General features: G+C 51.1%; 2 long non-coding RNA genes across 2 annotated transcripts; one reads left to right on the top strand and one right to left on the bottom strand.

Moving 5' to 3' along the window:
- The first annotated feature begins 151 nt into the window (after positions 1-151).
- Positions 152-11,117, top strand: LOC114017103 (uncharacterized). Its single transcript, XR_003561969.2, has 4 exons — positions 152-417; positions 4,603-4,778; positions 5,061-9,128; positions 10,553-11,117. It is a non-coding gene; the product is annotated as an uncharacterized LOC114017103 (long non-coding RNA).
- Positions 11,118-11,230: 113 nt separating this feature from the next.
- On the bottom strand, positions 11,231-15,330 carry LOC129737039 (uncharacterized). Its single transcript, XR_008734391.1, has 2 exons — positions 14,650-15,330; positions 11,231-13,440 (listed from the first exon to the last, which is right to left on the bottom strand). It is a non-coding gene; the product is annotated as an uncharacterized LOC129737039 (long non-coding RNA).
- Between the last annotated feature and the right edge of the window lie 9,156 nt (positions 15,331-24,486).

The following is a 24,486-nucleotide window of genomic DNA, read 5'->3' as shown; positions in this document are numbered from 1 at the left end:
TGGGTGGAAGGGGTGCTGTGCGCGTGCCCTGATTTCGGCAGTGAGCTGGGGCGGCTCACGCTCGGTCAGCAGGATAGGCTGGCTGGCTGGCTGACTGACTGGAGCAGCTCAGCGTCACTCCCTGCCAGCAGGGAGGGTGGCAATGGCAAACGCGCGGGTCCAAGATTGGCCTGTGTCACCTGGGTGGGACTGCCACCCACAACCAGGCCGTGCAGGACACGCAGCGGCACAGGTGCCGTTCCGCAGCCGGTTAGGGACAGGTGGAGGTAGTCATCTACCACCTTCTACCTTCCAAAGGGCCCCAGGACTTCAGGACTGCCTGGAAAACCCCACGGATCAGGCTGCTCTGCTTCCATATCCAGAAGGCATCTCTCTGCAGTCCACGGGAAGCGTAGGGGCGAGGAGTCTGGCTAAGATGTAAGTTGCCATCTTAAAATAATTTTTGCTAACAGTGTTTTGTTTGCTACTGAACGTGGTTATTCAAAGATGCCTTTTTATCTCCAGTCACAAATGAGTGTCTCTGTCTTTCTGGGCCTCTGCCACAGTAATGGACTGGAAGACAGACTGGACCTGGCTGTGGACTCCTCCAGTCATCCTTTCCCCTTCCTTCCCTAGCACAAAGTTGTGTAATTGTGTGATTTGGGACACCTTTAGCAGAAAAGCTTGGGAGACCTGTCCTCACCTCCCACATGAGTCCTGGGGGCACAGAGCTCTCCCAAAGTGGGGACGCTTGGGTTTCACAGCCGTGCAGCAAGCGGGTCATCCCACCCACAGAGCGGCTGGGATCTGCCTGTGGTGCCGAGGAGCTGTGGGAACCTGGGAACCACGGCCTCACTTCAGCCACCCCAGACACAGCCAGGCCTCGGCAGGGACTTCAGCCCATCCTCCCTTCGCATTTCCAACAAGTTTCAACGTGCTGGCCCCTGGGGTGTTTGCTCCCCTCACCACTTACCTCTCCATCGTCGTGCGGGGCCAGGCACTGATAAGGGGTCATGCCTTTCCCAAAGGAAAAGAAGACACAGACGACTAAAATCCCCCTCCTGGGCTTGCACAGGTGTTCATCCTCGAGCACAACCTTACTTTATTTTCCAGCCAGAATAGTAAGTTGGGAAGTAACAGGAGCCGCTCTCCTCCTCTCTAAATACCCGTGCACCAACCCCCCCAAAAGCTTCTTGCTGGGGCTGGAGGTGAAAGTGTAAACGTTCCCATCCTCATTTCTCCCTCAGCTGTGAATGCCAGGGCAGTGGTGTAAAAAACACCGTAACATCTGGAGCAATCACTGCGGTGGCATTTCTGCCTTTGTCTGGAACAGGATGGACCGTAAACCTTGCAAGATAACATGTTCCCACAGGGACTTCGAGCCAGTTTTTCAGGCCTTAGGAGTCTGCACGCTGCTGGTGCATGTGAACCAGCCCACCCAGGGCTGCACAGAAAGCAGCAGATTTCTGTTGTACCTAAAAACACAGTGAGGTTTCGCTGCTTCCCCTATCGTCAGATCTTGGAGGTACTGGGGGAAACCTAACCAGGATCCCAACCACAACGCAGTGAAATTGGGGTGTTTGTTGTCACGAGATTGAAAGCATAACTGGTCTAAAAGACTAGGAAAAAATTCAAATTGGTTCAGCAGAAGCTTTGCATTCTTGTTGGTATATCACCTCTGGATCTGCAGTGAGTTTAAAATCACTGAGAAAGGTATTACGCCCTGATGGATCATCAGGACCTGACCAGCCCCAGCAGGGATCCCCTGCCCTGCCCAGGATCCTATTTCAGCCCCACCTGCAGCTCCTCAGCCCCGCCGAGGTGGGGATGGAGGATGCTGGTCTTCAGCCCCACTACGCTGGATTGACTCCTACAACTCCTGCCTAGCCTTCTCTGGTGGGCAGAGCCCGTGATGCTGCTTGGGGTAAGGGATGGATCTGCTCCCATGGGGATGCCCCTGGGGGCCCTGACGCTGCTCCTGCTGAACCTGCTGTGCTTGGGAATGGTCCCAGTGGTGCCAGGAGGTCACTCTCTTCCTCCTTGTTTTGCTTCTGCTTCTTGACCCTGCTGCTGCTTCTGACTGCTGAGAGGTCCCTGTTGTCCCCTGTAGCTGGTCAGTGTGCCTCGGGCTGGGTGCTGGCATGCAGCAGAGGGTGCTGGATCAGCAGGAGCGGTGGGAGCTGCTTTCCTCTGGCTCACCAGCACTTTCCCTGAAGCTCCTCTGGATGCCACCCTGCTCCCTGCCTCCCTGAGCCCACTCTGTGGGGATTAGCTGCGCTTAGCAGAGACTTCTGCAGATGAGGGAATTGCCCTCCACCCCACGGAGACAGGGTATGAATTCCCTTCGCTGTTGCTGCGGGAGAGCTCTGCCTCCCTGTGTTACTTTCAAGTTTTCTGTAGCACCAAATCCCACAGCAAGGAGCAACGTGCTGTTCTTCCAGCTCACCTGCTGTGGAGCAGCACTTCCCACGAGCCACACCACCGCCATGCCTGGAAAGCAGAGCCCTGTGCTGGAGAGAGGGGCCAAACCCTTGGCATGGCACAAACCAGCCCTGCCTGCTCTGCCGCTGCCTGCACAGCGCGCCCAGGGCTGCGACCTTTCCCCTTCCTCCTCATCCCGCTTCCTTCTGAGCCCACCCTTTGTTTCTCAGCTCCTGGGTTAATTGCTCAGCAGATCAATGCAGTTCCAGCTGTGTTCTGGCCCTAATCTGCAAGGGGCTTGGAGGGGAGAATGTCCCAGGGGGGCAGCAAGTGGCTCCCAGCCTTCTCTCAGCAGTGGCCGTGTTTCTGTCACAGTACACGTGGCTTTGTGCCAGACCAGGCTGACCCCCCCTCGGCACCAAGGGGCTTGCCAGCGTGGGGGGAGCCGGTGTGTGGGGAGCCCTGGCACGCACAGGGGAGGCCAGCTCCTCCATGTGGGGTGATGCGTTCAGGAGTGGGGATGTGGTGGCCCAGGGGGTGACGGCAGGCACAGGGATGTCCCTGTCTTTTGCAGCATCCTGGGGCTCTGGGGGTGCCAGGTCTGTACTTCGTTGCTGAAGAGCGGACAGAAATGCACAGGCAGGTGCGCAGGGTCTTTCAAAAGATTTCAGCTTGAAAGATTTCAAGCTACTCAGCTGTAGCTCCCCAACCAAAACCGCTTCCGTGCCTGAGGGACAGTGACCGTCCCTGGCTGAGCTCTCTGAGCACGCTGCACCAACACCCGGGGAGACACCCACCGCGAGAGCTGGTGGCCCTTGCACCAGGGAAAGTCACTGCCAGGGATGGCAAGAGCACCTCGAGAGGTTGGTGGACATTTTTTCCCTTGTTGTTCTTGAAAGCAAGTTTCCCTCGCAGACTCGGCTGGCCGGGCTGTGGTGCTGACGGGAGGTGTGGGTGGGTGTGCCGTGGGGGCAGCTCAGCGCAGGGATGCGGTGGGGTGCCAGGGGTGCTGTGGGGGACTGCGTGGCACCTTGGGGAGGCTACAGGGGCACAGGGCAGCCTGCCACAGGATGGCTGTGGGTGTGTGTGGCCGAGCAGTGCGTTGCTGTGCGCTCCCAAAGGGTTTGGCAGTCTGAAGCAGTGCGGTGGTGGCAGGGAGCGGGCTCACCCTGGGAACAGCTCTCCATGTGCCGTGCTTCCCCCTGGCCGGAGCAGCCCTGGGAAGCTCCGGGCTCACGCTGTGCTAACACCAGAGCCTCCCACTCTGGCACTGCCAGAAGCCACTCGGCTCTAACCTGCTGCTGGAAACAGCACAGTGCTGCGACCTGGGCAGCTGCCGCAGGGCTGTGGGGTGGTGAGTGGGAGAACAGGCTGTCCCCAAGGGGCTGGCCCTGGATTGAAACAGGGCCCTTCCAGCCACCTGCCATCTGTGCACAGAGGGGAGCTGCCAGGGCATCCCCAGCTCCTGGGACAAGCGTGCAGCAAAGCCCCTCTTGTGCATCAGCTTGGCTGTCCTGTGTGGAGGAGGTTGTGGGAATGGAGTAGACAGATACCCAGGCTCCTTGGCTCTAAGCATTAAGCCATTGCTCGTCCCTCTCCCCTGTGCAGCCCAAGGGGGGGTTTAGCTTGCCTGCAAGCCCAGGCTTCCCCTGGACCCCCAGCACATGGTGCTTTACCTTGTTCCCTGCAGTCCCCCCACAGATGTGATGGGTGTTGGTGCCGCAGCCCAGCCAGGTGCCACAAATGCTGGGTGTCCTGAGCACTGGGTGGAGGTGAGAGACTGTCCTCAGGCCCTGAAAAGGTCCTTTTCAGCCCCGGCAGATGAGAACAAGGGGAGATGCCTCCACCAGAGGCAATTCAGCCGCCGGCACAAAGCGCAGACAGAGCCAAGCTGCACGCTGGTGCTGCCGGCCGTGCACGGGCTGGTACCGCACCGCCGCGCTGAGCCCCAGCAGCTGCCGGCCACCCTGAAAGGCTCTTTGTGGCCCTGGCTGCTGAAGCCGGACCCTGCGGCACTTGTCTCTGCTCCTGGTCCCCCATTTGTGGCAGGATCCTGCACACAGATGCTTCTGTGGCTTTCTGACCGGCTGCAGTCATGCTCTGGTTTGCACCGTAACTGAAACCCCTGCCAAAATCCTCCAGAAAACCCTCAGAGTTGAGAGTGGAGCACCAGCAACACGCATTTTGTTGGGTTTGCTCTAGATTTGGCCACTCTCGAGCTGTGCTGGGCAAGACGACTGGTGTGTCAGTGTCTGCAGTGTGATGCTCTCCCAGGACCCGCACCCCATCCAAATGCCACCCATCCCACGTGGCGCTGAGGGTCATGAGCTCCACTCCCTAATGAAGATCTGTGCCAGAGCAGCTCACGCTGCCCTGAGGTCAGTGTCCAAGAGATAACCCGGCCCTGGGTGTACACTTGCACACAGCTATGCCCAGCAGCGTCTGGGCTTCGCTTTGCTGCTTTGTTTGGTCTTTCATGGAATGGAGGATTTGCTATTAACGCTGGTACCTGTGAGTAAATAGGGCCTTAGGTGGTCCCAGGCTGGGCTCAGTGGTGGTGTGTGCCTGGCACGTGCAGGGAATGGCACCAGGGAAACAGAAGCGGGGCAGGTGCCCTGGTATTTGAGAGTAACACCGGGTATTTTTCTTTCCTATTCCAGGGAAATGGTGATTTGCAGGACTGCATTTTATGGCTGCTGTTTCCCCTCTTCTATAATTCTTCAGAAAAAAATGCAGGCATGCTAACTCCATCCCACAGATGGAAAAAAATGCACCCAAATTCCCGGACCAGCAGACAGCCAGCCTCTGAGGGTGAAGGACACATGACACAACTCTTGTGCTGGGCATCTCCAGGGGATGCCCACCAGGCTGAGCTCCTGCTCCTGGAAAATACCGCTCCGGTGCTGCCTCCCTCCCATCCATCCACCCAGCTCTGAGCCAGTGGAAATGGGACTGCTGAGATTGCCGAGATCTTTGAAATGTGCTTTGTGAGAGGATTCATCCTGGTTTGATACAACAGAGAGAAAAGGAATCCACAAGGAATCCCAGGGGCTTGCAGATGCCTGTTAGGCTGCAGCGAGGATGAAAGCAGATGAGCTTTTTTTGAGGACTTGGCTGAAGCATCTGTAAGATCCACTCTGAGCAGCGCTTTGAGCTGGGCTGGTGCTTTGATCCCGAGCGCGGTGGGAGAGCTCCCAGGAGCTCCTGGAGTACTGCAGTGGCGAGCAGTGGGCATCAGGAGGTTTGGAGCTAACAACAGTGTTCCTGAAGCGATTGCAAATGTTTTGAAGGATTTCTGTAAGTGAAAGCAGCAAATGGGCAGGGCTGGATTTTTAGCCAGCTGGTAACCAGGTGGTGGATGTGTCTTAAGCTGTAACCACACCAGTGCGCATCGCACCCCCGCAGCTGAATATTTAAAGCATCACGTTCCTTAAAAGACCTAATTTTGGAGGTGATACGAGTGCTGTTAGTGGCAGGCAAAACCTCCTGAAGCTTCTGCAGCAGCAGCAGCCCCTGAGCAGCCAGGGGAAAATGCAGGCATGGCTGCTTGGAGATGCTCCCCCCAGGCTGGGGGGCTGTGCCCTGGGGGATGAGCTGTGGGTCACCTAGCTCAGGCTGTGACCCCTCACACAGCCGGTTCCTTGTCACCCTCGCGCCCTTTCCGGATCAGCCCTTTTCCAGCCTGATTACAGGCCTGCCTGGAAATACAGACGATTCATGGTTTCAGTGTGAGTCACAGAAGGTTTGGTGGCTTTTCCCTCCGTGCAGCTCCAGGCTCCCAGGGCTGAGGCGGTTAGCTGGCAGTGGCAGCCTCTCGCCCCGAGGAAGCAGATCAGCAGCCCTTGTGCTTGTGGAGAGGTCTGGATGTGTCCTGAGCAGGCTCAGGGCAAGCAAGTAAGAATCCCAAGCATTATTTTGAAGACTTTTCCTCTTTTTGGGGAAAAGAGATCACTGAGGTGGGTAGTGGGAAGGCTGGGCTGCCCTGGGACCCCCAATATGGGGGTTCTGCTCCTGGGGGCCCGTGCTGGGTGCTTGGTGTGCTCCATCTCCTAGCCCTGAGCGGGCAGAGCAGCTCCACTCTCCCGCAGGGTGCTGAGACCAGCCAGACTCGCTCCCCTCTGCTGGCAGGAGTTCCTGCCGCACCGGGTTTGCAAGGAGAGGTGGGTTTTTAATAAAACAGACTGTTACAGCTAGGGGACACAGACAAGTGCTATGGGAGGCGAACACTTCCTTGTGTCTGTCAGCTCAGTGCAGGACCTCAGCTCTCCCTGCAAGCCTTGTCTGATGCTGCTGGGGACAGAAGTGGCAGTTGAGGTGACCCTGGAGGTCACGTAACATCTGGGAGGTGAGGGGAAACCTGACTGGGCTACAGACATAAAGCGCTTCAGAGAGGGAATCTTACCTGTGTGGTATGTGCTGCTGCCTTTTATTTGCTGTGCAGTGTTTGGGAAGAGCCCAGTGCTGCGCCAAGCTCGGTCCCCCCACGCACAGGCTCTGCCATCAGACATGTCCTCTGCTCCCCATCTCCTAAACCAGGTGCCCAGCCAGCCACGGGCTCGAGCACGGAGTGCCCACGGGGCTGGGATGGATCCTGATGCTCCTGCAGACCAGCTGTGCTGGATGGGCTCTCCTGCACCGTCTGCTCAGGTACGGCTGTGTCTGGGCCCAGCAGTGTTTGCAGCATCTCCCAGCTCTGCAGCAGGCAGTGGCTGTGCAGGACTCCAGCCATCCCCCACCCTCGGCTTTGTGACCCTCCCTGTCTTTCCACAGCCCACCACCCTGCTGTGAGCCTCCTCCCGGAGCCGGAGCCCAGCAGGGATGGGTGTCTCAGGCTCAGCTGGCTCTCCTGAGCTCCCTGCTTAGCTCCTACCACCTTCACCAAGGCTTCTGCACCCTCCGAGGCTGTTCCCAGCCTTCAAAAATGCTGAAAATACCCCTCAGTGCCCAAAGGCTCAAAGAGCCTTGCAGCAGTTGTAAACCCTGGGAGCTGGCTTCTGTGTAAAACACTATTATTTTATTTTGTTAGTACTAAAAATAATTTGGAAATGCCATCAATGAATAGCTATGGAAGCCTGTTCCAAAGCAATGCGAAATGTCTCGGGCTGAACCTCTCCAGTAGGCACCACTGATGTCCTGCCTGGGAGCCCAGTGACCACAGCACCACTTCTCCAGCTTCGGCATCGGTTTGTAATGTCAACATAACCCCTGGTATAATAGCAGCCTTGTCATTTATGCTTATGTATCAGTCTGTTTATAATATCTCTAAGCAAGGATGTTACTTATTGGGATAAAATGGGCTATCCAGAGAGGCTGAGGCCTGCACAGGGTCAGGAGGAGCGCGTGTACCCATTTGATAATTCCGACACCGTAAGCCTCCTAAAAGCGAAGGCTGTCAGTACTATTAGCAGGCATTACTGCGCAACGGAAAGACAATTACTGCGGGAGAACCACTTCTCCTGGGGTTAATGATTCACCAGCACATGTCAGTGCTATTAATCCCCAAGGGAGCGGGGGCAGGTGGCCTCATGAACGCGCTATTCCCTGCTCGAGCCTTGCAGTGATGCTGGTGATGCTGTGGGGAGGTTCTCCCTGGCTCTGTGCGTCTCAGAAAATACTCCGAGGGGGTGCAGGGCTGCTCTGCAGCTCCTGGGGGGCTGGCGCTTGAGCTGGGCCACACTTTGGGCTTTTCCAGTGATACCTGCTACCTTGTGATGGGAATCTTCGCTTGCCCGGCAGGGTCTTTGCCATTGAGCTTTTCCCTGCAGCAACAGCTGTGCTGTGCAGAGTCGGGTGAGAAGCTCAGCACATTCACTGACCTTTCAGGTGTCTGGGAAGCTCCTAGACCCTCTGTAGTTCCCCACAGGAGGGATACAGCCAGCCTTCATAGACAAAGCATCTTGGCCCCTCCTCTAACAGCAGCACTGGCTGCATGGCAGCCCCTGTGCTGGCTGCTGGGCTTTGCTGGGGGCAGTGGCTGGGCTGGCTGGGGATGCTCCACCTGCCCTGGCAGTCATGGGCTGTCCTGGCTGCGGCAGCCAGGTCCTGCACCACGGTGTTCTGTGCTGGCTGGTCCATCACACACAACGCAAGCTGGTGCGGGCCACGGAGCAGTCGGTTTGTGATGGGGATGTTGCCTGCAAAGCTCCCTCTGCTCCTCAGCAATACTCTCAAACTCCTGTGCCTTATATTATGTAGTTTGTATGAAATCATAGGTCATTTCTGAGCATAACAGGCACAATTAAAGGTGTGATCGTACACAGATGAGCTTACACTGTGGCTGCAAACTGAGGAGATTCTCTGTCCCAGCAAAGGCTTGTACATTGGATTTACTGTCTGCCTTTGCAGAGGGGAGTTTTGTAAGAAAGAGAAAAAAAAAAGGCAAAAAAAAGCGTGCCTTTTCCCCTAAGCTTAAAAAGCCTCAGAAAAAATCTGTGTTAGTTTGTTATTTCTTGCCACACAATATTTGTCTGACAGTTGTAATCACTGCTAGTACTTCCAGTGTGTCTTAAAGCTTAATTGACTGGACTTTTCCATTAGCAATGAGATAAAGCAATGACCTTCTTCTTGCCTTAACAATTAATTTACCCCATAGCAGCTTGTGGCACCTGCTGCCTCCTCTTTCAGCTCTGTGCGCTCAGGAAAGGCCATTTTCTGGCTGCACCGTGCTCCTGTGAGCCTCCACGAGACGCGGCACGTACAGCGGAGCTGCAGCGTGGGTGGTGATGGAGGTGAGGAAACCTGGGGGAGGAGGGGCGGTGGAGACCAGGGAGGCAAGCAGCGACACAGGAGAAACGTAAATATGAGGAGTTAAGCCAGCACAAATCCTTCTGCCAGAGCAATCCACCCAGCAAGTGGAAAAGTGCCTGTAGGCTGGTTTTTAGGGTTTCCCTGGCAGAGTGCCATCAGGGCAGGTAGGGAGTTGAGGTGCTGCTGCCCAGCCCCCCCACCCCCTCCCCCCGGCACAGGTCAGCTGAGGGCTGGTCATGCACCCTCCTCGCCCTGTTGCCAGAGATGCTCTTGCTCACCTGAACCCCTGGGGTGACCAGGTGCTCACATGGCCCCGTCAGCAACTCTATTTCAGGGCGCCCTTGGTAACAGCAAAGCCAAAGAAAGGGGGCATTGCTCTCTAGCATGCTCCGAAAGGCAGCATGCCATTGAAATTCATTACCCTCAGACTAGTTTTAGCCCTCCTGCAAAATACATTTTGTGTCTAATCCTGGTAACGCGATGTCTCTTCGCCACCAGCCTGGCAGTGTGTCTCACTGCCAATGAGTAATGAGAGAAGCCTCGCTGCAGCGGCGCGAGCAGCCCTGCTTGGCGGGCACATATGGCACCCTTTTTTTGGAGACATATTTTCCCCCATCAGGTTGTTTGGAGCTTCCTTAACCTGAAATCACCAGCACTTGTTTTACAACACTTCATGGGCCAGGTGAGATGCCACCTCTCTGACTCTGTAGCTGGATGGATGTGCCCCAGGGATGATAGACGAGGCTGAGCTTGGGGTCCAGGCTGGCTGTCCACAGCGTGGGGGCATGCACGGGGCTTGCATCCCTTCAGGAAAGCCTTCAGCCTGTGGTCAGAGGTCACTGGCACATCTGCTCTCCAGAATGAGCTACGAGAGCTGTGTTAGACCAGGACAGGGTTCATTTCTCCTTGTGAGCATCTATAGCCCATTTAAATCGATTTAAAACAGCCTGCAGAGAGGAGCATCCCTCCATGCTACTGGCAAAGCAGCCAGTGCTCTGCTGGCCCTGTGTACAGAAACCCAAACAATCTGCATTTCTTCACCAAAGGCAGGCAGAAGAAATATTGCTTATGAAGAACCTTTGCTGAGCAAGGAAAGACAAACTTCTATGCATTGTCTCAGGCTGGTGGAGTTACCTAACGAGAAACCAACCCTGAGAGAGGCTGCAGAACCAGCAAAACCGCTGCACGCCCGGAGCTGCTGCGCTCTCCATGCCCTGCACCAGCCCTTGCCCCCGGCTGTGCAGCATCCCCAGCCTCCAAGCCCCACTGCTGCCTCCCGGGGGCTCGCCAGCCCTGCTCACTGTCCCTTGCCCTGAGATGATCCCAACCAGATTGCTATTTGCTTCACGTTTTGGAGGGGGGAGGAGGTTGTAGCATCCGCCTTTCACTCTTGTCCTTGTTCCAGAATGAGTCACCGGGATGAAGGAGCTGAGCAACAGGCAAGAGGATAATTCGCCTTGTGATGGTGATTCAGCCTCTGCGGGGTGGTGACAGAATGAGCAGAGCTATTGTTTCTCCCCACTAGCTGATGACAAAAGCATTCTTGCCCCTCTTATGACATTTCATCGTAGAAGAAATATGAACAAAGTGATGTGTAAAATAGTGATGAGTGATGCCCCTGCTTCAGAGAACACCTTCTGGTTCTCAGAGAACACCTTCTGGTTCTCAGCCTACCCTGAATGCTGGGCAGCTTGCTGTGCAAACAGCCAGACCCCTCCTGCCCAGGGATGCTGCTGTGGCACTGCCAGCCCCAGGAGCAGCTCAGCATGCACAAGGGATGGAGCTAGCCCAGCACACAGAAGGGATGGGAGCCAGCTCAGTGGGTGCAGATGGAAGGCCACCCTGCTGCGGCAGCCTGGGAGTGCCACAGCAGCTGCTCCTGCAGCCCGCATCAGCGAGTTCCTGCATCTGGATGTCACCCAGCCACCCTACAGGCACACATCAGCATCACCTCAGTGAAGTGGTTCAGCAGGGACATGGCACATTCACGTTCCGTGAAGATGATCTGGGGTTTGAACAGCTTCCCTGTGAAGGATAGTTCAGTAGGTTAGGACAGGTGGTGGTTTTTGTTTTGTTGGGTTTGTTTTTATTTTGTTTTGGTTTTTTTTTCCAGACTGCAAAAATAAATGGTCCAGGGAAAAATATTATAGAAGTCTGCTTGATCGTGAGAGCTGTGACAAAGAGGGAATGGTTATCCTCTCTCTCTTCACGTATGAGTTTTGGGGACATCAGGTGAAAGTAGCAGAGGCCCACTCACTGCAACAAATGAGGACTCATTTACAAAATTTGTAGTTAAGCTGTGAAACTCACTGCTGTGTGGCGTAGAGGATGCTAAAATTTTACAAGGGTTCAAAACACGATTCATTGGATTTATGGAAGAAAATACCCGGTGGTCACTAATTCAAATGCAAACCCAGCATTAGGAAGTGCTTGAACCAAGTGTCAGCAGACATGGGGAGGACCGGCAGGAGTCGTCTGCAGCCCCCTTGGACACTTTTCCCTTGGCACACACTGGAGGGATGCACCACTGATCCAACTTGCTGTGACTGTTTCCATGTCCCTTTGCTCACACGTGTGAAGTTTATATGCTTATGCATAAGTAGTATGTGGACTTTCAACAAATGCCGACTGATGAGTTACTACTCCAAAATCCAGTATGGCAAAATTAATAGGAAGCTGAACTGGGAAAGTGTAAATCAGCTTTTACTGGCTTTAGAATTTTCTTCTCCCGGTTCTTTACATCTTACATTTGCATTTGAGATGGAGTCCTAGGAGCTGCGTGTAAGATTAATGCATGATTGATAGAAGCTTCAGGATAGTCAGGCAGCAGTAATAACTGTATTATTGACAGTGAGCATTCATAGGCGTATAGATCAGCTTGGAAGGATTAAAAGACACATCCTAGAGGGGTGGATACAAGGAAAACAGGGGCAATCAAGTAAGTCAAGCAGAAAAGGTGTAGCTTTATTGGCCCTTTACAATCACTGTCTCTGAGTCTCCTTCAGTTCATAATTACTGTTACCAGAAGATAACAGCTATTAGCAGTGACTACAGATCCCTGGGATCTTTGAAGTCCTGAACAATAGACCACAGGAGGTGCTACGAGGCCTTCCTCACCTTCCCCCTAGTCTACAGCACTCCTGGGTCATGCAAACTGCTGACGGCTGTTTCCACCAGCGGCACTCCCCGTCACCTTTGGTTGCGGCTGCCCTTGTTATAGCTTCGAGGAACAGGCTTAATTTTGGTAGAATAAAAATAATTTGTTGCCTGATCATATAAAAACAACCATGAGGAAGGCAGTCCCTGTATCTGCCTGGGCAGAGAGGAGAGGTGAGCTGGTTCGGGCAGTGCCAACACCCCGTGAGGGATCTCTCTCACCTCCTGGCCCTCTGGTTCAGCCCTGTGGCGGCAGCAGCCCACAGCCCGAGCTGAGTTCGCCTTGGCCATGGCTTCGTCTGAGTGTGAAACAAAGCGTCAGGCTCATCCCCAGATCCAACAGGCACAGCGAGATGCAAAGGGCACAGAAGGCCAGCACTTCCCTCTCAATTAAACTTGCAACATAATAATAAAATCTCAAAATCAAAACCAAAGTGGCTTTTTAATGCAAGTGTGTTTTCCTTAATTACCAGCAACTTACAAAGAGATTCCTTCTGTACACAACAAGAGCCATAGATAGATTTTAATTTCTCCGTGAGATAAAACTACCGTTTAACTATTCACCATGTGGTTTTGCTCTAATTTCATACCATTAAGGTGTTAGAACATGGCAGCCCTGGTTTTGCACACCACATGGGCACAAGCAGATGTTTTCTTGGCTTGCCCACTGCCAGCTGATTTCATCTGTTTTGTCTAGGGCTTTGCAGCACCAGTAATAAATGACTCACTCTGAGCATGGAGTGCTTTCCATGTGCAGAAACCACAGGAAGGCTGGAGCTCTCCTTTCCTACGTACCTGACACTTGCCAGCTGTTGCTCAGGACCTCTTGCACTGTTTTTGCACAACACCCTTGTTACAGCCTAGGAGCCTGCAGGAATGCCTTAGCAGATGAGGATATTGCTTTGGTGTCTTTGCAGGTGTTCTCCAAATTAGTCAGCTCTGAACATGAAAGCAGGAACAGCCTCTCCTTGGATCACAGAAAACAGATCAGGAGGAAATTCATGGATCCTCAAATGTGGTCGCTTATTATCTGAAGCCACCAGCTGACATAATCCCTTTCATAAACAGCAGGGTTTGGCCTGTGCTATTCCTATATGGAAGCCGCTGCAGACACCCACAGTTCTGGTGGATAGAAACCTTGTTTTAGAAAAAAAAAAAAAAAAAAAAAGAATCACAGCCTGAGTTTTAATTGTGGCCAGATGATACCAATTTGTTCCTCTGGCAACAGGAGCCTAGACAGCTCCTCTCACTCCCAGCTGCTCAGGTGCCCATTAGTATATAATTGCTTCTGCTCTCAGCTTCCTTTTTATAAGTGAAGGTAGGATAGAAGTGGGGGTTTGTTCAACCACCAGTCTGTTGTCTGGGTGAGTACATGACGGGGTGACAGCAGCATCGTGCAGTGCTTATAAGTACTGGGAGGTAGGAGAGAGGGTTCTGCAATAGCTGGGGGTGGGACTGCTCCATCTTTGTGTAAAGAACAGGCGGCAGAGGGTTTCTGACCCCTGAAACAGTGCTTTGCTGTAAGCAAAGAAAGGTTGCTCTTTGAATGGTATAAATACAGATCTCCTGTGTGAGTGAATTGGTTTTAGACTTCATTACTTATCTCCTCTTGCTGTGTCCTGCAGGGTGGTAGCAGGCACTTAACTCCAGTCTTGTTTTCCACTTCAGCAGAACTCAGTATGTCCTGAGATGTGGAAAGACACTCTGAAACAAGTCCTCTGGGTCTCTGGGAAGCCTCTCCCCTGCTCCATCTCTGGGGCTGGCTTTGGCTCTGTTTTGTGCTGTGTTATCTGCTTCCTCAGGATCCCATAAACCATGCCATAAGCCTGCAGATGCTTGGTGTACCTCTGCCTGCCCCGTGTTGCATCCCAAAAACTTTGTGAGCCTGCTGGGTTCAGCTCCTTGCCAGGAAAGAGCTGCTCTCCCTGGTGAGGACTCCAGGGAGCTGCAGCACAGCAGTGCTAGCAAAGCCCCTCTGTGTCCCAGAGAGCAAGGCACAGGGCATACAGCTCCTTCTCGAACATTGCATGTCTTTGCTGTATGCAGGGCTGGAGCTTGTGGGCAGAGATGTATTGTAGTGCTAGGGTTCTTCCTTGCTTGAGCCTCTTCTGCACCTCCCTGGACCAGCCAGGTTCCATCTTTCCCTGCTCAACCCTGCAGTGCCCCTGTGCTTCGCCTGGTCCTCCTCCAGCCCCTGCACTGGGCTGCCCGTGTGACACCTCTACCCCATCCTTCCTGGGGAAGCAGAGGTGTTAAGGAGATAGAAAACAAAACACTCATCCCCAGCATACGGTCCCAAATCTTGAAAACTAGGATAACCCAAATGTTTTATTGGATGCTACTTACCCATCACAGCCTGGACTTTCAAGCTGAATCTACCTGTGCTTTGCCTGGAAAACATTCTCCTAGCCTTCTGACTTGGCGTGAGTTCATGGCTCTGCTGGAAATCCTTGCAGTCAGACTTGCAATTCAATATGCAGGCTCCTAGCTCTCCAGGGTGGTTGTTGGCCAGCCTCCCCTGGTCTAGCATGCTGAACTTCAAAATTTTCCTTTTGCCTCTGATGTGGTTATTTTCCTGCTTAACTGTTGGTTCGCAGCAGCCTGTGCCTTTTCCTATAGTCAGCATTGTTGTTCTAGAGAAAAGTCATTGAAACAGTTTCCTTCCTGCCGACCTGGAAGACCTTTAGTTCTGCCCCGCCATCCGTGTGGCACAGCCTCACTTCTTTCCTTCTCTTGGCTGTTTGCTCAGCCAAAAATCCTGGTGTTGTTTACTGAATAACTGTTGCTGCGAGCCCAGCGCTGCCCACTGCTCCACCTTTCCATCCAGCCCTGCGCTGTGCAGCTTTGCAGGGTTCCCTCCCCCACCAGCTGGATGTGGCTGTGGGGATTTTTGTTGTGCTACCAGCAAGTCTGTTTTCCTCTTTGTTTTGGGTTCAGTTTTCCCTGAGCTGTGCAGCACAGAGCTGCTTGGCTGGTGCTGCAAGCCACCCCTGTGGTCTGTAGCTGCCTGCATTTCTGCTGCGTAAGAGGTTTCCTTGCGTCTGTGTTATTCTGATTTTTCCCTGCTCCTGTTGCTTTGCCAAGAGCCTGCCTTGCCTGAGAAAGCAAGAGGCTCCCCTTTTGTCCTGGGAAGCAGGGCATGGCAGGACACTGGGGACCCTGCTCGGTGCTGGAGCTGGCTTGGGTATGGGTTGCGGGTGACCTGTGAATTGGCTGAATATGGACAGGTCTGCGCGTGGATGCTTGCTAGGAGGTGGGCGAGCAGCCGTTGGAAGGGGTCTGGGCTGTGATACGGCTTACTGCTGGGTAGCAGCCTGGCTGCTCCTGGTAGCTCCCAAACTGGGGCAGGAGCTCACGCCTTTGGCAGCCCACACTAGTTAGCATTCCCATTTTTTTTTTTTATACCCTCTTCATTGAGATCTCTAGGTCTTATCTTTGATTTCTTCATGCTATGTGGGCTTGTGCTTCAGTTTCTAGTAGGTGGTATAAAGCTGGTTTTTGCTAAAGTGCTTGAAAGTTTTGAAACATTGCAAATACTCCCGCTGCCCAGATGTGAAGCACTGGTCTGTACCAGCGGGTGGGGAGGACTGCCCCGAGCCTGATTATCCACTGTGGCTCCATCAGAGGTCTGGCTCACAGGAGAGGGTGTGGAGCATGCTAGGCTGATAGTAAGCATGCTGGAGGATGGAACTGGGGTTCAAAAGCGATGACAAATTGAAGAAATCTGCAAATATATGCTATATTTGTGCAGTAGACTGGTGAAAGCAGAAACTTTACTTGGATTTTGCTGACATCCATTGCTGTCAAATGTCTTCTTGTCTTTGCCTCGACACTCCTGTGTTGTTGTAGGTACTGTCTTGCAGGCAGGGGAACTTGTCCCTGGTGGCAGAATGAGGGCTGCCTGCAGGGTAAATTGCAGTGGGTGGCTTGTTGTGCAGCCACAAGATAGTATGGGTGTTGCCCTCTGCACACCTTTTGGTTTTGCTCTTTTTGCTGCCCTGGTGGAGATCTCAGTGTTTTCTGATACCGGTTTGGCTTTGCTGCAGCTCTCACCCTTCAAAATGCCCTGTTAATTCCAGGTTGCCCATCACCTCCCAGCTCAGTGAATCAGACCCTCATTAGCTCCTGTCCCCTGCTGCTTTTTCCCACTCCACCATTTTAATCCTGCCCTGAGCTGACAAGCGAAGCACACTGAAACAGTGGCTGGGATATGGTCTGGAAATAATGCTTCTCTTTTCAAACCTTCGTTAATTCTTCTCTCATGCCCCCAAACTTCTGCTTATCTTACTGCAGTTGTGAGACCACAGCCTTCCCTATATTGACTCCTATAACCTACTGCCAGAAATTATCCATGCTCTGTAACTTAGGAACACAATGGGAAAACTACATCTATTGTGACTGCAGCCAAGATGCAGGAGAATGATGTCCCGTAAGGCAATTGCATACCGTGTATGTCCGTGAGCTCCTTGGCACACTTTCTGGCAGGTACGCAACCAGGGAATGGGATGGTGGTTGTCCTGTGGATGTGGAGGGCCAAAGGACTGCAAGTGGTTCTACCAGTTGTATACATTGAGTTGTCTTTACTTGCTTCCATTGGAGGGCTCTCAGTCTGGGACTGAGCGTTTTTTTGGCCCTTCTGGCTTACACCCCTCTGAGCAAGCGTCGTTCCTTCTGCTGGCCCCTGGCAAGGAGACTGCTGGCAAACTTGTGTTTGGCAGAGCAGTTAACAACATAATTTCAGCTCAGTAAAGAAATTTCTGGCAGGGTCTGTGGGTGTTTGAACCTAGAGAAGGCTATTAACTCTCAAGTGAGTGGAAAAGTGAGGACTGTCCGACAAGGCTGATCTTGGTGTGATAGGCAAGCTGAGCTTGTGTTCTCCCAGATGTTACAGCCGGGTCTAAACCAGCATCCTTAAACTTTGGAAGAATCTTTGTCCACATTAAATCTTTAACTGGCCCCTTTATCAGTTTTGAGTTTACCCTGAGCCTTGCATTTAATTGCTTCCACACGTCTATTGGCTTGCAGTTGTATATTGCTCAAAATCTCACTGCAAAAACCAGCATGTGAATTGCTCAGCTCAAAGGGCTTGGCTCGTTCTCATTCAAAAGCAAGGTGTGCTGACGAGCATCGCTGCACAGGGCAGAAACCTGGGGAGTGGCAATTCCCTACTGATGGTGCTGTGAGGCAGGAGAGGGGCAGTTCCCACTGGAGGGGATGCTGAGTTAGAGCCCTGAAGGAGCAGCCTCGGGGAGGGAGGGGCGAGTGGAACACTGTGCTTAGATTTGAACTTTGCAGGTTTTTGTAGAATTTTGTGGCTCAGATGTCAGATGGTCACTGATTTCTGCTCACTCGATGTTTTAGAAGGTATTGCAAAAAAATGATTGTGTACAGTGCTGCTTTGCTTACAGAATAATACTGGGTATTGATGTAATAGTGAAAAGTCTGTTTCAAAGCATTCTTTCAGCATCCTCTTATGTATCCTTATTGCATGGAGAATCCACTGATGGTGCCTCTGTGCCATGTGGCATCCTGTTCCAGTGCATGCATTCATTCCCATGCTTCTGAGTTCCCATTCTCATTGATGTCTAATGTGTGAGGTAGGAGAGAAGAGGGAGAAGGGAATAGATAAGAATGAGGAAGAAATTTTGCTCTGTTTACTTTCAGAGTTTTGAACAGCCTATACATAAGCATTTTTGAAGAAACCTAGAATGTGTGAGCACTAGTTGTCAGCAAGGAAGAGTATTAATAGGCGATTGCAAAATATTTTTTCCACAGGAAAGGGCCTCACAGCCTGAGGAAATATTTCCGCATTTTTCCAATGGCTCTGGTCACTTAAAACAGGTTTTCTATTTTATGCAGCTGTGGTCTGGCATGTTGTATGATAGGGAAAATTTTCAAGTTATGGTTTGCAGACACTGGGTTATTAAATAAGTCCTGTACAGACAGAATAATAGCTGCCTGTGTCTTTTTTATTTTTTTTTTCCTGAGTTGGAACAATTTCTTTCTTGGAACAGCAGGCTTTGGATGTCTAGGGTTTTTCAAAATGCAGGATGATCCTGTCTTCTGTGATGTGTGAAGACATGCAGTGAGTATTTTCACCTCTGCTCTTAGCACACAGAACAAAGTGTAAAGGCTCCTGGATTTTGTCTTCAGTTGACTTCTGCAGAGGTCAGGTAGTCAAGCCCTCTAATCCTTTTTGTGCCTCTATGCCTGGGACACCTATCTACTTCCCATGTGTCCTGAAAATAAGCACTGCAGAAATTGGAATTCTTGTATCAAAGGTATAAAGAGCAAACAGCTGCTTGTGCTGGTCTGGGACCAGGCACGGTGCCTGGGAAGGGTGGGTTTACACACAGCAGCAAAGCGGTGTGTGTTCAGACCTGATGCTGGCAACGTGTGTCATGCTTGTAAGGTGCAGAGCAGGGACTTCTGGTTCTTAATACTGAGCTTTTATTTTACAATTTGATGAACATAACTAACTATATTCGATGCTGTAGCCAGCAGAAAGTAGTTGAATGCAGCCTGATTATGGCCAGATGATGGCCAAGCCCATGAAGAGCAGATATGGTTTGCATAACACTACAACCTGCACTGACAGTTCTCACGTTGGACATAACCACAGCTTCAGAAAATGTTTCATTCCACCAAAAAAAAGACCCTAGGCAGCAATGTAGAACTAGCAGACCTGTATTGATCCATGGCAGCGAAGCTCACCTGCCAGCAGGCTGGTTTTGTTTGTGCTTTGCTATGGCAGATATTTGCTCCTGATCCTCCTTCCCTTGTGTTGGGTTCCTGGGTCCCACCCTCAGAGCTGCACAGATGTAATAGCACTAAAGTCTTGTGTGGAAGAAAAATCCAAGGAATGAATAAGGTAAACAGGAATACCTCTAAATCTTTATACTAACCTCTAAATCTTTATACTAAAAATAACTCCCTCTTTTGCTCAAACTCAGAGGAGAACTTCCCTGGCTGTCAGTGGGGCTGATGTCTGTCACTAGAACCATTCTGAACCATTTCCTTGGGCACGGACCCTCACCAGGGCCCTGTGCCTTTGCCCGCAGGTTGGGATATGCAGTGGAGGTAGCACCTACCATCTATCTGTAATGCCACATTCACATATAGAGAATGGCAAAACTGTGCACTAAAACCACTGAAAAATCCAAAGCAAAACATCCTCAAGGGTGTCCAGTTTCACTTGGTGTCAGAAAGGCACTTTCTAAATCAACACCAATGCTGCTTGTCTAGAGAAAAAAAGAGCAAGTTAATTATTCCCTGCCTGACACAGAACTGGTTTTGTGTGATCTGCAGATTCTGATTCTTGTCTCCTTAATCTGCCTTTTTTTTTTCTTCTCTCCACCCACACAAAGCTTCTTTCTACCTACTTCCAGCTCCTGCGTGACGATACTGGTTATTACCTTCATTCATGGTGCCAGGCTCAAAATATTCTGCCACAGCCGATGGAAGCAGCGCTGCTGTGCTGGGCACCCAGGGAGAGCAGCCCACAACCCAGTGGCTGTCCTGACCTGCTGCATGACCACGGGCATGGACAACCAGTGAGATCTGTCCATCCACCAGCACAGGGCATTGCTGAGTGTCCTGCAGGCAGCACAGCTGTATTGCCTTAGACAGGCAAAACTGGCAAAAACCAAACTTAATTGACTAGCAGCCCAGGAGAAAGATTTATTTTTGTGGATACTGTTCAGACTTCATCCTGGAGAGTCCTCCTGACTTTGCATGAAGACTTATTTTGGTAAAAATTCTTTAAAACACCTCAGTGTACTTTGTGTATCATTACCTGGAGGAGTGTGCTGGTATCTGCACAAATATACACAGGTGCAGCAGCAAGCAAATTTCAATATGAATAAGATTAATATACTTTTTCATATGTGAACTTTTGCTGAATTTAATTTTTCAGCCAGAGGGGTATACATTAGGTTATGGTTTGGGCAAGCCAGATAAAGCCTTTACTGTGGATTATATAAAGGCTTTTTCCATGAAAAAGCAGTGTCAGAGAAGGACACTGCCAACAGATCATTCTGCAGCTATTTTCTGTGCCCAGAACAGCTGAGGCCTGTCTTATCTACTGTGTACAGCAGTTCAGAAAACATGTGTCACCTGGAAAACAAGCTTAAGATACAGGATGGTCAGGCCAAATTCCAGGAGCAAGATGCTGATGGTCCTGTACCAGGACTTTTTGTTGAAAGAGCTGTCTCTACCTCTTTGCTTCCAGAGAAGAGGTGTAATGCTGCTGGATTTACACTAAAGGACAGCCTTGTTCACAGATGCTGAAAATCAGGTGGAAAGGGGACTGAGGGGGGAAGCAGACAGGCAGCAAATGATACTGCTATAGGAACACAGGTGTACAGTCTGTACTGCTGCTGTTGGCCCCAAAGAGCTGTGTTTGGATGGGGGAGATGTTCTGATGTGGCAAAAAGACTAGGTCAGACTGGACTATGGAGTGAAGCTGGGTCTTGACTGAAATTTGTCCTGACCTGGGTCCTAAGCTGGCTTTGACCACCTACTCAGTGGTCTCTAAAAGCATCCCTCTTCAGAGGTGATGAACCCCTCGGCTCCTTCTGGCTTTAATGGCTATGTGGGGTTTTGGGACAGTTCAGGTAGTATTACTGTGTACTTAATGATATGGACTTTCAAGGTGCTACTTCTAATTATCTCTATACTGTGAACCAGTATGGTCTTGTTCGTTTTTAAGTCAACTGATAGAAAAGCTATTGTATGTACTCATGAGGTCCTCATTTTTGGTTTGTGCTTCCAGTAGGAAAAAAATAAGGAAGCTTTTGGTGATTGAACTCAAAGCTATTTCTCTACCTGTTATCTTCTCACATGCACTACAGACCAGAGTTGAGTCACACTAATTTTTTTTTTTTCCAAGGAACTGCTGCTTCAGACAAAAATTAAAAGGAGATCTGGGGCTAGGGCTTGAAGTTATTAATGAATTTACATATGAAAACTTTTCTAATATCTTTCCACATCAAAAAAAAATCACACTGGAGAAATAGGTCACTTGATGAAATCATTGTGAAATTATTTGAATAGTTTCTTGTTCTCCAGGAGACTTAGTTTGACATTGTACAAATATTTTTGATATTAATGCAGCTGGCACAGCATTGGAATAAGCACACAAGAAGGGAAATAAAAGAACAAAGGTGCCTTGATGAAATATGCAATTCTGTAAATACAATTACTACAGGAGACATAAATATGAAATGAAACTTATCAGTAAATCCGTGTTTTATTATTTTGCGAGATAGTTCTTTTACTGAAAAGGACAAATGTATCAGTTTGTTACCCAGATGTTTCCAGAGGCCTCTGCCAAGGTCATTCCTGCTAAGTGCAAGACAAGTGATGCAAGGAATTAATGGGCAGCAGAACAGAAAAATGCTGTGGTGTTTGCAGGGGGGACATGATTACCCCAGACAAACCCTTGCTCGGCCCCACATGCTGCATGTGTGTCTGCTTACTGGCTCCTGAAAAAACCACATTTACTGGGAGAGAAACATTTGCTTTATGTAAATGCTGCTGTAAGTGAGAGGAAGCTTGTCATCTGTTTAGAAACAAAGCTACAATTTCCTTTTTTTCCCTACCCTTCCCTGATAAAACCACAGGCCTGTTTGGGGAGAAGAGGGGCAGTTTGCTTCGGCTGCTGGTGCTGCAGGGATGCCCGCCTTCCCCTGGTGTCCTGTCCCCAGGGAGCCCAGCCAGAGCAGGCAGGACCTTCCAGCCCTTGTCCCATGACAGGCTGCAGCAAGTACATTACAGGAAAGCAGAGAGGTGGTACCTGCTGAATTGCCTTGTGTTACTCCCCCTGCCAACCCCTGTTGAAGTGTTTTGGCCCTCCTGAGCTCCTTGGCCTTTATGTTCAAGGGCTTCTCCTGAGAGGGGGGTGCTGCTCTGCAGCAATGGCTGGGACAGCCGTGTCCGTGCTCTGATGCTTCCTTAGCTGTGTAGCTAGCACTCGGTGAGGTCTGGATGTAGTGTCACAGTGGGAACTTGTGTCCTGATCACTGCTGCATCATTTCTAAAACTGCTGTTTCCCTGGCTGTTTGGCAGTTTCACTGTGAGCACAAGGGATCAAGACTGTTAACCAGCAGCAACTGGGGCATTACCAAGAGACAGGATTCAGGAGGTGGAAGACTTGTCCCAGATTGCTGTGTTTATAGTTTGCAGGAGCAGTGCAAAAGCTCTGTGCTGCCTTGACAAAAACCAAACTGGTTGAGCAGCGCTAGGTATCCTTGTAGCTGCCTAATAGAGCAGAGGTGCTGATTTTTTAATTATTGTTGTTATTTAGCACTTCATTATAGCGTGTTCAGCCTCTAGAAGTGTTAGTGCTGGTGGAGCAAAAACCAAGGGGAATGCTCCTCCTTTCACCATTGCCACAGCACTGCGGGGACAGGTGCAGGACCGTGTGGGGGCACACAAAAGGGCCCCACTTAGATCAACCTCCTTTCTGCTTATGAATGTTTTCTGTAGGACTGAGCTTTCTGGGCTCGGTTCTGTAATTCTGAATTGCAAAGGCACATCCGTGACTACGCTTCTGCACGAGGCTGAGTTATGATAGTACAAAGGTTCTCAGCCACCGGCCTGACACAAAGCACTGCACCGGCGGCAGGCAGCAGCAGCAGGTTTCAATGAGCTCTGCAGGCTCACGCAGATGAGGTGATGGCTACAAAGGGGGTACAGCTTTAGGGTAGGAACCCGACAGTCTGTATGACCACATTAGTTAAACAGCAATGGGCAACAACTGGTACGTACCTACAGCAAGGCATGAGGGAAGGGGTAGGTGGGTAAATGTGTTGGGAAGGTTGGTCTTTGAAGGAGACACAGAGGTCTCTGCACAGTTCCCACACTTGTTCCAAACCAAGGACTGTTAATTTTCTGGGTATGTAATTAGCCTCGCTGTGAAAGCTTAGCAATGGGTATTTTACCATGTCCCTTGGAAGCCTGGTTCATTAGTTTATAATTTTAATTAAAATTGTGCTGCTTAATTTCTTTGAACTGTATTGACTTCACTGGAGTGGTGCCATTATCTTGCAGAACAGAAGGACACACCTGATGCTGGCTGGCTCCAGCCACTGCTGTGTGCAGTCCCTAGGGAAAACCAGAATGCCCAGGCACTTCTAGTACTTACGGGCATGTGCTGTTTCTGGGAACATTTTCCTGATATGTGGCCATTGCCACCTCCTGCCCCCAGCCACTAGACCTTTGGGTCCCATTGCTGTTCCCACCCCAATGGACAAGTCATTGACTTCCTTAGTGTGTGGTCAGTGGTGGACGAGGCAGGTTAGAGGTGCAATGGGCAGTATGACAGGCTGGGTTTGTGCAATCCCACTATGTGTTGCTGGTTGTGGAGATGGGAGGGAAAATGAGGATGCCAGTAAAGAATCCCCCTTACACCTTAACAAGTGGTGCCTGGCTGATACCCAGCTACATCAGTCCAAAACTTTGCTGGATATTAACAAGGGCGAGATGTATTAAGTGCCCTGCAGAGCTTGAACAATGACATTAAGCTACAAGTGAGGAAAGAGCCTGTGCCAAGAGATTTTATCTTCCATGAATGAGCTGGATACTGAAGGGCTCCTGGCTTTCATGAAAGGCAGGAAACTCAAGCTACTATTTTATGAGCCAAGAGGTCTGACCATGGTGAAGCAATGTCTCTGTCAATATCTTGGCTAGACAGTCCAGAATGTGTCAGGACAAGGGTAGTGACTAATGCTGCTAGAAATGCTCCCAAATTTCTTGGGAGCTGCTGCTCCTGGGGCACCTGCTGTCACCCACTGAGGGGTCTGTCCCAGCAGTGGAGCATCTCGGCCAGCTCCCAGCTTCTTCCCAGCAGCGCTGCAGGTACCATGGCCGTACAAGCACTTTGGCACAGTTTGAAGTGAAACTCTGCCCAGACGTGGGTGGAGAGAAGCAGGCAGTGAGAGAGGAGTGGTGTGTTTCTAGGGAATGGGATGACTTTGCTGGTGTGGGTGTCTCCACGTAACTGCACCACCACCTGTCCTGTCTGCTGCTGTTCCCAAATGAATCCCTTTTGATCTGGAGATGAGTTTGGCTTCTTGAACCTGCTGCCCCAGCTGCTAAGGCATGCCAGGCGTACCCTGGCCAGCCTGTGCTGCTGCTGTCGGTGGCTGAAATAACAGTTCCCTCACTTGTGCCTGTTTTCTG

This window comes from Falco cherrug, chromosome 11, assembly GCF_023634085.1.
Source record: "Falco cherrug isolate bFalChe1 chromosome 11, bFalChe1.pri, whole genome shotgun sequence".
NCBI lineage: Eukaryota > Metazoa > Chordata > Aves > Falconiformes > Falconidae > Falco > Falco cherrug.
The sequence above is the reverse complement of the archived record's forward strand: the minus strand, read 5'-3'. Positions and strand labels throughout refer to the sequence as shown.